Genomic DNA, 14629 nt, shown 5'->3' with positions numbered 1-14629 from the left:
GGGAAAATAATACTCAAAAAAGTAAAATTAGAGAAGCATATGTTTTAATGAGGTAAAAAAGAGGTAGAAAGTAGCAAAAGAGATGGAGTAAATTATTTCTTCATATGAAACTAACATCTATAGGTTTTATAACACCACTGACCCTTGAACTACATAAGCTTGAACTGCATAGGTTTACTTATATGCAATTTTTTAAAAAGGAAATTTACTGAAAAATTATTTGGAGATTTGCAACAACTTGTAAAAATTGGCAAATAGTGTAGCCTAGAAATACCAAAAAAATAAATAGGTAGGTTATGAATGTACAAAATATATGTAGATGCTAGTTTCTTTAATCATTTACTATCATAAAATATGCACAAGTCTACTGTAAAAGTTAACATTTGGCTGGGTGTATTGGTTCAGGCCTGAAGTCTCAGGACTAAGAGGATGAGGTGGGAGGATTACTTGAGCTCAGGAGTTTAAGACTAGTCTGGGAAACATAGTGAGACCACATTTCCACCGAAAATACAAAAATTAGTCAGGCATAGTGGTGTGTGTCTGTAGTTCCAGCTACTTGGGAGACTGAGGTGGAAGAATCACTTGAGCCTGGGAAGTCAAAGCACTTGAGGTCAGGCGTTCAAGACCAGCCTGGTCCACATAGAAAAACCCCATCTCTAATATTTGGGCATGGTGGTGCATGACTCTGGTCCTACATACTTGGGAGGCTGAGGCATGAGAATTGCTTGATCCCATAAGGCAGAGGTTGCAATGAGCTAAGATTGCACCACTGCACTCCAGCCTAGGTGACCAAGTAAGCGTCTGTCTCACACAAAAAAAGTGGGGTTAATATTTATCAAAACTCAATGCATACAAACACTTACAGACAGTAAACACCACCACTTGCAGTCAAGCAAGTGCAAACCAATTTAAAGTATAGTATTAAACTGTAACTACATAAAATTAAGTATAATTCATTCTGTACTAATGTAATAATTTCATAGCCACCTCCTGTTGCTATTTCAGTGGACTCAAATGTTGCAAGTGTCTGCTTAAAACACTGCATGATGCTAACCAACTCCACATGAGCAGTTCATCTCTCCATTAAAATGTTATGGTAAAAAGTGATCTCTCATGGTTCTTACGTATTTTTTTTATCACATTTAGTGTAATACTATAAACCTTGGATAACACCATGGGAGCCATACAAAGTGCCACTGAAGATTCTGGAAGTGCTCTCAAAACGTGAAGAAAAGTCATGGCATTACTAAACAAAAACGCTGATGTGATTGATATGTACACAGATTTAGGTCTGCAGCTGAGGATATCTTTCATTTCAGAGGATACGTCTTAAAAAGAAACAGTTGAGGTACACTTAACATATTAACAAATATGGTATTGTAAATGTATTTTCTCTTCCTTATGATTTTCTTAATAACCTCTTTTTCCTAGGTTACTTTATTGTAGGAATACAGTATATAATACATACAGCAGGGGTCTGCAGCCCCCAGGCCACAACCATTATCAATCCGTAGCCTGTTAGAATGTAATGATAAATGTAATACACTTATGAGAACTTAATGATAAATGTAATACACTTAAATAATCCTGAAACCATCCTCCCACTGACCCCACTCTGGGGAAAAATTGTCTTTCATGAAACTGATCTCTTACGCCAAAAAGGTTGGGGATGACTGGCATACAAGATATGTATTAATCAATTATGTTATTGGTAATGCAAGGTTCTTTGAACTCACTGCACCATGGACTACACTTTAGTCAAGCCATGGTGACCCCTGTGACCCACCCGTACATCTCCAGATGGCCTCCTGGAGCCAGAAAGTCTAAGGTAGCAGAAACACCACAAAAGGAGAAGAAGAGCTAGCTCATGCAGTGCCTGATTAACTGACCATGCAACATTCCACCATTGATTCTGCCTCAACTGATAAGTCAACCCTGTGATTCTGGACCCTATGGCCTGATTAACCAACCTTGTGACATTTTACCACTGTTCCTACCTCAACTGATAGGTCAAACTTGTGACATTGGACCCTGTGACATCCCACTCCCCAGCTTGCAAAAAGCCACCCTAAACTGTAATTTTCCATGACCTACCCTCAACCTATAAAATCAGTTCCTATTCCATCATCCTCTACTCTCTTTTCAGACTCAGCCCACTTGCACCTGAGTGAATAAACAGACTTGTCACTCACACAAAGCCTGTTTAGATGGTCTCTTCATTCAGATCATGTTTAACAGGTAAGTACCTTAGTAGTCAAGTTTTTAGGGGGTCAAAAGTTTTACACACATTTGACTGCATGAGGGTCAGTGCCCCTAACCCAATGTTGTTCAAGGGTATAATAATCAAAAATCAAGAACACTTCCTTAAGATTCAACGGATAAGTAAAAACAAAAAATATATATATAACAAAAATGACCTGAGGATATGGGCAATCCTCACATTTCTAAGACTTGCTTTTGTAAATTATAACTGAATCACAACGAGATCATGTACAAATGTATTAACTGTCAAAATACGAGAAATGCTCTTAAGAAGTGAACACAACTAAATCTAATCATAAAGCAAAGTTAGAGTGGAAAGATTTAAGTGAACACTAAAATTTTTCCTAAAAATACAGAAAAATTTTATGTTATGATCACTTATGCATATATTTGTTTTGTTGTCTGATTTTTATATCATGTTTCCTTAAAGTGGAACACACTATATTAAACTCATAGATAAATAACACTAGGCACTCTTGGCTACTATCTCAAAGCCCTATTATTCCAGTATGCCTGGAGGAAGCAATGGGGAAGGATGAATGATTTTATAACTTTTGAAGTTCATGTTTCATCAACTGTTAACATGCTCTTTGAATTGCTCACAACAAAACAGAAAAATCTTACAAAGGTTTTTAAAACAGGAATAATCTAAAATGCACAGAAGGTTTTAATAAATCTAAGCAAGTACAGTGTCAAGCAAAATGTTAACATATACCTTTGTGAAGACCTCTGCTTGACTGGTCCTTGAACGTTTTGTGGTTAGGTAAGACTTTATTATATAAACTGCATATTGAGCTTTTATGCCTTATAATTATGTTAAGTGTTTTTTTGTGAAAGTTTCTTCAGCTTATTTGGATTTTGCTTCCTCAGCTGGCAGCAATTAGACCCAAAGACCACCAGAAATAATTCTTCAATTCCTTTTGGGATCCATGAGCTTATTATGAACACTTAAAGAAAGGTAAAGAAACATTAATTCTGATAAAACAAGGCCAGGGGGAAGGTTATTCTTTTCCATTAAAAAAAATTTTCCTCATAAATGATTCAAAAGACAAAAAAAGGAATAATTCTACCAACATATGCAACTTTATCTGAAATCAGAGCCACCCTATGCATAATTTTGAACTTTGAAAGTAACAACTCACACAAATTACTGACTACTTCTTGCCCAGTCAGTACATTCATCTAACAAAACAATTTCCATATGAGCAACCACAAACATGTGGGGCTTCAGTTGTTAATCTCCCATGAAAAACTATTTCCAAAACTATTTTTAACTTGCATATAGTAGTGATTATCTGTTTATCTCTGAAGCATGAAAATTCTTATGGTGTCCTTTATTATGTATTTACATACCATTTTCCCTTCTATGTCCCAGGCAAATGGAAGATTCACATCTTCTGCACAGGAACAAAAGTAAGGAAGAGTATTGCTTGCTTTACAATTGACTTCTATTCTGTCTCCCTAACTCTTACATGATTGGGACTACTTCTCAACAACTTTTTGATTCTCCCTTCTTAGATAAAAAGTACAATTATGTAATAGCTGAAACCAACTAATGTTGAAGAGTAGATGAAATGGAAAATGAAGTTCATAATTCACTTTGACCATATAAGTATAAAATTATTACATATTTTACTATAAATTAGAAACTGATAAAGTGAAAGCATAAAAATCCATTCAAGATATTTAAATGTAGATATGAACTAAGATCTCTTGCATGCTTTTTATCCAGTTTGTAAATTAACTCATTTAATACACTTAATAACCATGAGCTAAACACACTGTTTGAATTGACAGAGAGATCCAAGATGGCTGAATAGGAACAGCTCTGGAGTGCAGTTTCCAGCAAGAACGTACAGGGTAAGTGATCACTGTATTTCCAAAAGAGTTTTTACTGCCCACAGACCAGGTGATTCCCAGACGGAAAAGTGCCACGAGTCTCCAGCGTGGCTGCTTCAGCCAGCACAGCAGGTCTCCGCACAAAAACTCACACAAATCTAGGTGGCAATTTCAACTGGTGCCTGGAATGCCTGGCAGACAGAGTCACCCATTCAACTGACAAAAAAGGGACTGAAACAGAGAGCCAGGTCATCTGGCTCAGCAGACATCACCTCCCAACAAAGACCAGCAATCTGAAATGCTCTGGATTGAGTTTCACAGCAAGCACAGCTGGCCCTGGGACAGTCTAGCTCTGTGGGGGGAAGGGCGTCTGCCATTACTGAGGCAGTGCATCATTATAGAGACAGTCTGCCATTACTGAGGCAGACCGCCATTATTTAGGCAGTTGTAACTAGACCTCTATTTTTTTTTTTTTTTTTTTGAGACGGAGTTTTTGCTCTTGTTACCCAGGCTGGAGTGCAATGGCACGATCTCGGCTCACCACAACCTCCGTCTCCTGGGTTCAGGCAATTCTCCTGCCTCAGCCTCCTGAGTAGCTGGGATTACAGGCACGCGCCACCAGGCCCAGTTGAGTTTTTGTATTTTTAGTAGAGACGGTGTTTCACCATGTTGACCAGGATGGTCTCGATCTCTTGACTTCGTGATCCACCCGCCTCGGCCTCCCAAAGTGCTGGGATTACAGGCGTGAGCCACTGCGTCCGGCCTAGACCTCTATTAACAAAACCGCAAGGAAGTTTACAGAGCAGCTAGGCAGAGCCCATGGCAGCTCAGCAATGCCTCTGCTGACAGACTGTGACTAGGCTACCTCCTTGCTGGGCAGGGCATCTCTGAAAAAAGGCAACAGCACATCGGGAACTTACAAATAAAGCCCCACCTTCCCAGGACAGAGCAACTGGGAAAAAAAAGGTGGTTATAAGTTCTGCTGTAGCAGATGTAAACATACCTGCCCAGCAGCTCTGAACAGAATGATGGAGCTCATAGCTAAGCATTTGAGCTCCTATAAGGGACAGACTGTCTCTTCAAGCAGCTCCCTGACCCCCATATATTCAAAGAGACACCTCATAAAGGAGAGCTCAGGGTGACATCTGGTGGGTATCCTTCTGGTACAAAGGTAAAAGAAGAAGAAACTGGCAGCAACCCTTACTGTTCTGCAGCCACCACAGGTGATCCCCAGGCAAGCAGGGTCTGGAATGGACCTCCAGCAGTCCTACAGGAGAGGGGTCTGTTAGAAGAAAAACTAAAAAACAAACAAACAAAAAATAACTTCATCATCAACAAACAGAACGTCCACTCAGAGGCCCCATCTGAGAGTCACGAACTACAAAGACCACAGGTAGATAATTCCACAAAGATGGGAAGAAACCAGTGCAAAAAGGATGAAAACACCAAAACCAGAATGCCTCTCCTTCTCCAAGGGATCACAACCCCTCACCAACAAGGGAACAAGGCTGGATGGGGAATGAGTCTGATGAATTGACAGAAACAGGCTTCAGAAGGTGGGTAATAACAAAATTCTCTGAGCTAAAAGATCATTTTCTAACCCAATGCAAAGAAACTAAGAAACTTGAAAAAAGGTTTGACGAAATGCTAACAAGAATAAACAGCTTAGAGAAGACTATAAATGAACTGATGGAATTGAAAAACACAACACGAGAACTTTGCAAAGCATACATAAGTTTCAATAGCTGAATCGACCAGGCAGAAGAAAAGACATCAGAGATTGAAGACCAACTCAATGAAATAAAAGGAGAAGGCAAGATTAGAGAAAAAAGAGTAAAAAGAAAAGAACAAAGCCTCCAAGAGATATGGGATTATGTGAAAAGACCTAATCTACGTTTGATAGGTGTACCTGAATGTGACGGAGAGAATAAATTCAAGCTGGAAAACACTCTCCAGGATATTATCCTGGAGAACTTCCTCAGCCTAGCAAGGCAGGCCAATATTCAAGTCCAGGAAATACAGAGAATACCACAAAGATATTCCTTACCAAGAGCAACCCCAAGGCACATGGTCAACAGGGTTGAAATGAAGGAAAAGAGCCAACGGCAGCCAGAGAGAAAGGTTGGGTTACTCACAAAGGGAAGCCCATCAGACTCACAGTGGATTTCTAAGCAGAAACCTTACAAGCCAGAAGGCAGTGGGGCCAATATTCAACAACCATAAAGAAAACAACTTCCAACCTAGAATTTTATATCCAGCCAAACTAAGCTTCATAAGTGAAGAAGAAATAAAATCATATACTAACAAGCAATTGCTCAGAGATTTCATCACCAACAGGCCTGCCTTACAAGAGCTCCTGAAAGAAGCACTCAACAAAGAAAGGAACAACCAGTACAAGCCACTCCAAAAACAAACCAAATGGTAAAGAGCGTTGACACAATGAAGAAACTGCATCAACTAATGGGCAAAACAACCAGCTAGCATCAAAATGGCAGGATCAAATTCACACACAATACTAACCCTAAATGTAAATGGACTAAATGTCCCAATCAAAAGACACAGACTGGCAAATTGGATAAAAAGTCAAAACCCATAGGCATGCTGTATCCAGGAAACCCTTCCCATGTGCAGGAATACACATAGTCTCAAAATAAAGGGATGGAGGAAGATTTACCAAGCAAATGGAGAGCAAAAAAAGCAGACATTGCAATCCTAGTCTCTGATAAAATAGATTTTAAACCGACAGAGATCAAAAGAGACAAAGAAGGGCATTATATAATAGTAGAAGGATCAATGCAACAGGAAGAGCTAACAAACCTAAAAATATATGCACCCAATACAGGAACACCCAAGTACATAAAGCAAGTTCTTAATGACCTACAAAGAGACTTAGACTCCCACACAATAATAGTGGGAGACTTCAACACTCCACTGTCAATATTAGACACATCAAGGAGACAGAAAATTAAAAAGGATATCCAGGACTGGAACTCAGATCTGGACCAAGCAAACCTAGTAGACATTTACAGAACTCTCCACCCCAAATCCACAGAATAAACATTCTTGTCAACACCACATCACACTTACTCTAAAATAGACCACATAATTGGAAGTAAATCACTCCTCAGCAAAAGCAAAAGAATGGAAAATCATAACAAACAGTCTCTTAGACCACAGTGCAATCAAATTAGAACTCAGGATTAACAAATTAACTCAGAACCACACAACTTCATGGAAACTGAACAACTGGCTCTTGACTGGCTAAACAATGAAATGAAGGCAGAAATAAAGCTGTTCTTCGAAACCAACGAGAAAGAAGACACAACGTACCAGAATCTCTGGGACACATTTAAAGCAGTTTCTAGAGGAAAATTTATAGCAATAAATGCTCATATGAGAAGAAAGGAAAGACCTAAAATCGACACCCAATCATCAAAATTGAAAGAGCTAGAGGAGCAAGATTAAAAAAACTCAAAACCTAGCAGAAGACAAGAAATAACTAAGATCACAGCAGAACTGAAGGAGACAGAGACACAAAAAACACTTCAAAAAATTAATAAATACAGGAGCTGGTTTTCTGAAAAGATTAACAAAACAGACCACTAGCCAGATTAATAAAAAGAAAAGGGAGAAGAATGAAATAGAGGCAATAAAAAATGAAAAAGGGGATATCACCACCTATTCCACAGAAATACAAACTACCATCAGAGATTACTACAAACAACTCTATGTACATAAGCCAGTAAACCTGGAAGAAATGGATAAATTCCTGGACAAGTGCACCCTCCCAAGCCTAAATCAGGAAGAAGTCGGAACCCTGAATAAACGAATAACAAGGGCTGAAGTTGAGGCATCAATTAATAGCCTACCAACCAAAAAATCCCAGGTCCAGATGGGTTCACAGCTGAATTCAACCAGACATACAAGGAGGAGCTGGGATCACTCCTTCTGAAACTATTCCAAAGAATACAAAAAGAGGGAATCCTTCCCAAATCATTTTTTTTATGAGACCAACATCATCCTGATACCAAAACCCAGCAGAGACTCAACGAGAAAAGAAAACTTCAGGCCAATACCCATGATAAACATTAATGCAAAAATCTTCAATAAAATACTGGCAAACCGATTGCAACAGCACATCAAAAGGCTTATCCACCATGATCAAGTAGGCCTCATCCCGGGGATGCAAGGCTGGTTCAACATACTCAAGTCTATAAACATAATTCACCACATAAACAGAACCAGACAAAAACCACATGATCATCTCACTAGATGCAGAGAAGGCCTTCAACAAAATTCAAAAGCCCTTTATGCTAAAAACTCTCAATAAACTAGGTATCGACAGAAGGTATCTCAAAATAATTAAAGCTATATATGACAACCCACAGCCAGTATCATACTGAATGGGCAAAAACTGGAAGCATTCACTATGAAATCTGGCACTAGACAAGGATGCCCTCTCTCATCACTCCTATTCAATATAGTATTGGAAATTCTAGCCAGAGCAATCAGGCAAAAAAAGAAAGAGGAAAAAGAAAGAAAGGAAAGGAAAGGGAAAGGGACAGGGAAAGGGAAAGGGAAAGGAAGGAAGGAAGGAAGGAAGGAAGGAAGGAAGGAAGGAAGGAAGGAAGGCAGGCAGGCAGGCAGGCAGGCAGGCAGGCAGACAGGCAGGCAGGCAAGAAAGCAAGAAGAAATAAAGGGAATTCAATTAGGAAAGGAGGCAGTCAAATTGTCTCTATTTGCAGACGACATGATTGTATATTTAGAAGACCCCATCGTTTCAGCCCCAAATCTCCTGAAACTGATAAACAACTTCAGCAAAGTCTCAGGATACAAAATCAATGTGCAAAAATCACAAGCATTTCTATACACCAATAACGGACTTAAAGAGAACCAAATCAAGAACAAACTGCCATTCACAATTGCTACAAAGAGAATAAAATACATAGGAATGCAACCAACAAGGGATGTAGTTCTCTTCAAGAAGAACTACAAACCACTGCTCAAGGAAATAAGAGAGGATATAAACAGATGGAAAAACATTCCATGCTCATAGTTAGGAAGAATCAATATTGTGAAAATGGACATACTGCCCAAAGTAATTTATAGATTCAGCACTATCTCCATGAGGCTACCTATGATTCCCTTCACAGAACTGGAAAATAGCTACCTTAAACTTCATATGGAACCAAAAGAGAGCCTGTATAGCCAAATCAATTCTAAGCAAACAGAACAAAGCTGGAGGCATTATGCTACGTGACTTCAAACTATACTACAAGGCTACAGTAATCAAAACAGCATACTACTCGTATTGAAACAGAGATATAGACCAATGGAACAGAACAGAGGCATCAGAGGCAACACCACACACCTGCAACAATCTGATCTTTGACAAACCTGACAAAAACAAGCAATGGGGACAGGATTCCCTGTTTAATAAACGGTGTTGGGAAAACTGGCTAGCCATCTGCAGAAAGCAGAAACTGAACACCTTCCTGACACCTTACACTAAAATTAACTCCAGATATATTAAAGACTTAAACATAAGACCGAAGACCATAAAAAACCCTAGGAGAAAACCTAGGCAAAACCATTCAGGACATAGGCATAGGCAAGGTCTTCATGACTAAAACACCAAAAGCATTGGCAACAAAAGCCAAAATATACAAATGGGATCTAACAAAACTCCAGAGCTTCTGCACAGCAAAAAAACAAACAAACAAACAAAAAACAAAAAAAAATATTCATTAGAGCGAACCGGCAACCAGTAGAATGGGAAAAAAATTTTTGCAATCTACCCATCTGAAAAAGGGCTAATATCCAGATTCTACAAAGAACTAAAACAGATTTACAAGAAAACATCAAATAAACCCATCCAAAAGTGGGCAAAGGAAATGAACAGACACTTCAAAAGAAGACATCCATGAAGCCAACAAACCTATGAAAAACTGCTCATCATCACTGGTCATTAGAAAAATGCAAATCAAAACTGCATTGAGATACCATCTCACACCAGTTAGAATGGCGGTCATTAACCATCTGGAGACAACAGATGCTGGAGAGGATGTGGAGAAATAGGAACACTTTTGTTGGTGGTAGTTTAAATTGGTTTAACCATTGTGGAAGACATTGTGGTGATTCCTCAAGGATCTAGAAATAGAAATTCCATTTGACCCAGCAATCCCATTACTGGTTACACCCAAAGGATTACAAATCATTCTATTATAAAGGCACATGCACACGTATGTTCACTGCGGGGCTGTTTACAATAGGAAAGACTTGGAACCAACTGAAATGCCCATCGATGAGAGACTCAACAAGGAAAATGTGGCACATATACACCGTGGAATACTATGCAGCCATAAAAAACGATGAGTTTGTGTCCTTTATAGGGACATGGATGAATCTGGAAACCATCATTCTCAGCAAACTGACACAAGAACAGAAAATCAAACACTGCACGTTCTCAAAGGCGAGTGTTGAACAATGAGAATACATGGACACAGGGAGGGGAGCATCACACATTGGGGTCTCTTGGGGAGTACTATGGGAGGGACAGTGGGGGGGTGGTGAGGTCAGGGAGCAATAACATGGGGAGAAATACCAGATACAGGTGACAGGGATGGAGGCAGCAAACCACATTGCCATGTATGTACCTATGCAACAATCCTGCATGTTCTGCACATGTACACCAGAACCTAAAGTGTAATAAAACATATTAAAAATATATATATTAAAATTGAAAAAAAAACTGTTTGAGTTTTGCAGATGAGGAAAATAAACTTCACAAAGATTAAGTATCTCATCCAAGTTCAAACAAGTGATGGTCCTGGTTATTAAAATCAGTTCTATCTAGATTCAGAAAAATGCTCTTTTTGTGACAATGCTGTATCCTTTTTGAAGGTCAAGGAGGAGCTAATTACAACTGAGACTGACTTCAAATATGTAGATCCTGAAACAGAATTACAATACAAATTATTGCAAACAATTGCTTTATATCACACATTCTTAAGGAACTCATAGTTACTGTTGGGCACAAACATCTTTATTTCCATAGTATCTTTTAGAACTGTTTCCATTATGTTAAATATGTGGATATAAGACCTTCACTAAGGAGATTTCATGAGAAAGAAGGTGCCCATTATTTATTAGGGTGAGGTGACAGTAGTAGGTCATTTTTATACATGTACACGCATACACAAACATTTTGTATAAATAGATCTCTTAAAAATAAGGTATGTATCTTTTAAAATTTATATCTAGATTATGGTATCTAAAAGTATTCCCTGTATCTGATAGCTTTGAGCTCTATAGACAACAAAATCAAGATCGTATTTCAGAAAGAAGAACTGAGATGCTCAACTCTAGCAATGTAAATATTTGAACCTTTTTGATGTGATTTACCATGATCTAAGGGCTCAATCTTTGTGTTGCCCGAAATTCATATATTGAAATCCTAAGCCTCTGGAGGTAGGGCCTTTGGGAGGTAATTAGGTCATGAGGATAGAGACTTCATGAATGGGATTAGTACGTTGCTTGAAGAAGCTCCAGAAAGCTGCCTTGCTCATATTCCATGTGAGGAAACAGGCAGGAAGCAGAGTCTATGGACCATGAATCAGGTCCTCACCAAACCCTGAATATGCCAGTGCTGGACTTGAACTTCCCAGCTTCCAGAACTACAAGAAATACATTTCTGTTGTTTATAAGCTACCTAGTGTATAGCTTTTAACAGCCCAAAAGACTAAGACACCTCAGGAAAGAGGTAGAATAAACAGATGAATGAGAACATTTCTCTTTGATATATTGTTGTATTTTAAAAATTATTTTCTTAAAAAAGGGCTCACATATTAACTTTTTAAAAAATAGTAATAGCAACAAAGAGAGCATTAAAAATTAAACATTCAAAGGAAGGCTGAATTTTAGAGATGGCTACACAAAATCTCCTTTTATTAGCCTATATTAAACTGATTTTGTTATTTTATTCTAAAAAGAGGTTTAACTTTTCTTCCAATGAGACTGATCCTGTACTTTAGCTTTGATTAGAATATCTACTCATTTTTTTCCTAAGTTTTTCCTACAGAAAACTATCTTGGAAATAAACTTAATGAACAACTCTGTACCAGACTTAAACTATAACCTTTGTATTTTTATTACCACAATGTATGCAGTACACAAACAACACATGATGAATGTGTTGTATAATAAATGCTTGTAATTATAATTTTATACAACATATGAGCACTGAGTGTTCATTAAACCAGTAACGCTTCATTAAAATCTAAGAAAATATCCTATAGGAAAATATTTTACAGCATAAGCTTTATTCTTTTTTGAAGTGATGAGAAATGGATAACATAAATATTAAAACAACAATAAGTACAGCATGCTATGAAAGTCAGCAAAGTTAAAAGATCATAAACTATGTCAACCATTTATATGTATATATATCTGACTTATTTCTCCATCTGAAGCCTTTATAGCTATTTATGTGAAAACAAGACAATCATTTCTAAAGAATGTATGCTGTATACTTACCACCTACAATAATGAACTTTCAGGTGGGACAAATGATTTACAGCTGAAATACCTATAATGCTTCCAGAAGCAAATCTGTCTATGCAAGGATAGCACTGGCAAAAATACCACACCTCAAAGCAAAGGAAAAAAGCTAAAACCTTTTAGTATGGCCTGTGAAATGTAGAAAAGTGGAAATACCTTCAAAAACTATATACCAAGAATATTTTAGAATCTTTCAAAAGCTTTTAAGTAAACATGAGAGGGTATCCAAATTATACCACAAGTTTACATTTACCTATATTAACCTGTTTCATGTTTTATCTACCACCAGTTAGTGAGCTTCATGTAACTGCAATCCTACACAAGCTCCAAAGCATAAAAACAGGAAAAAAAAATGTAACTGGATGGCTTTGATACACTTTTCTCATTATATAAAATGTCTATATCCTACAAAATTAAAGAATAGTATAATTTTCTTTAAAATTATCTTATAATTTGACCAACGGTAGAGAGTAAGAATGAGTGAAAATATCTAGCAAACGTTGTCAGGGCCCATTTACCTCCTCTACCACTCTTTTTTTTTTTTTTTTTTAAACAGAGTTTCACTCTCGTTGCCCAGGCTGGATTGCAATGGCAAAATCTTGGCTCACTGCAACCTCCGCTTCCCAGGTTCAAGCAATTCTCCTGCCCCGGCCTCAGCTTTCCAAGTAGCTGGGATTACAGGTTCCTGCCACCACACCCAGCTAATTTTTCTATTTTTCGTAGAGATGAGTTTTCACCATGTTGGTCAGGCTGGTCTCCAACTCCTGACCTCAAGTGATCCACCCACCTTGGCCTCCCAAAGTGCTGGGATTACAGGTGTGAGCCACTGCCCCCAGATGATTTACCCCTTTATGAGCTCACTTAACATGAGAAAGGCATTAAAACTAATAATTGAGTAAGTAGCATTGTGGAATATTTGGAGGAATACAAGGAGGTAGAAACAGCAGTGTAGTCAAAGATCTGAGACTTAAGAACACTGTGATCTGGAGTAAATCATTAAGCTTCTTAATTTTCTCTTTTCCTTTGCAAAACACAGACAACAAAATTTGACCTGTACATCCCTGAACCTACCTGTTCATGCCAGAATTTGTCTAAGATTTAAATGAAAAGTCTAAGAAAGTCATAATCAAATATAACATTTTATGAAGTTAATTCTCATATACAGTTTAGGACTGATTCATTTGATACTACTGAGGGGAAAAGACAAATTAAAAACCTTTATAGAATGAGTGTTTTATATCTAAATAATATTAACACTGAAATATTAGGTTGGTGAAAATGTTAGTGTGGTTTTTGCCATTAATTTTAAAAACTGCAATTACTTTTACACCAACCTAATAATTTAAAATAGAAACGCTATCTAGAAACCAGAAGCTTTTATCTTTCCCTTTCAACTAGATTATACTTGCCTTCAGGTTCCTTATGCCTGGTATTTAGTAAACACAGGAAAAGTTGATCAATAAAGGAAGAAAGGAAAAGAAATATATCTCCCGAATTACCCAGATTGAACTCTGCTACATTATTTGTTAACACAATTTAAATATTCCCAACATAGATACTTATGATAACATTCTAATTTGGTATTCAAAGATTAAGCGCCTAGAATTCCATTACTTTTCCAGAGCAGATAATTTGCTACAAGATGCAAAGAAGTATCTTGTTTGACATATTCTGTCCTGTTAGCCATACTTCCCACAGACATAATTAAATTTAATATTACTAGTATCTTACCACCATTAAGATTTTGTTAAAAAAAAGTCAAGTAGAATTATTCTTTTTGATTAAATATATTCAAAGGAATACTACTCAAGCTAGAGGAAAAATAAGATGTAAGTACCATGTTTCTGTTATTATAAATAATACTGGTTTTAGTTTTTAATTAATTAATTATTTATTTATTTAGAGACAGAGTCTCACTCTGTTGCCCAGGCTGGAGTGCAGTGGCATGATCTCAGTTCACTACAACCTC

At 37.5% G+C, this 14629-nt stretch overlaps 1 protein-coding gene across 8 annotated transcripts in view; it reads right to left on the bottom strand.

Annotated features, from left to right (window-relative positions):
- Positions 1-14629, bottom strand: part of CRPPA (CDP-L-ribitol pyrophosphorylase A) — a 331189-nt gene that overhangs the window by 52006 nt on the left and 264554 nt on the right. The gene's annotated exons all lie outside the window — the stretch shown is intronic.

This window comes from Sapajus apella, unplaced genomic scaffold (genome assembly GCF_009761245.1).
Source record: "Sapajus apella isolate SASKATOON/1434 unplaced genomic scaffold, GSC_monkey_1.0 scaffold19, whole genome shotgun sequence".
In the NCBI taxonomy this organism is placed as follows: Eukaryota; Metazoa; Chordata; class Mammalia; order Primates; family Cebidae; genus Sapajus; species Sapajus apella.
The sequence above is the reverse complement of the archived record's forward strand: the minus strand, read 5'-3'. Positions and strand labels throughout refer to the sequence as shown.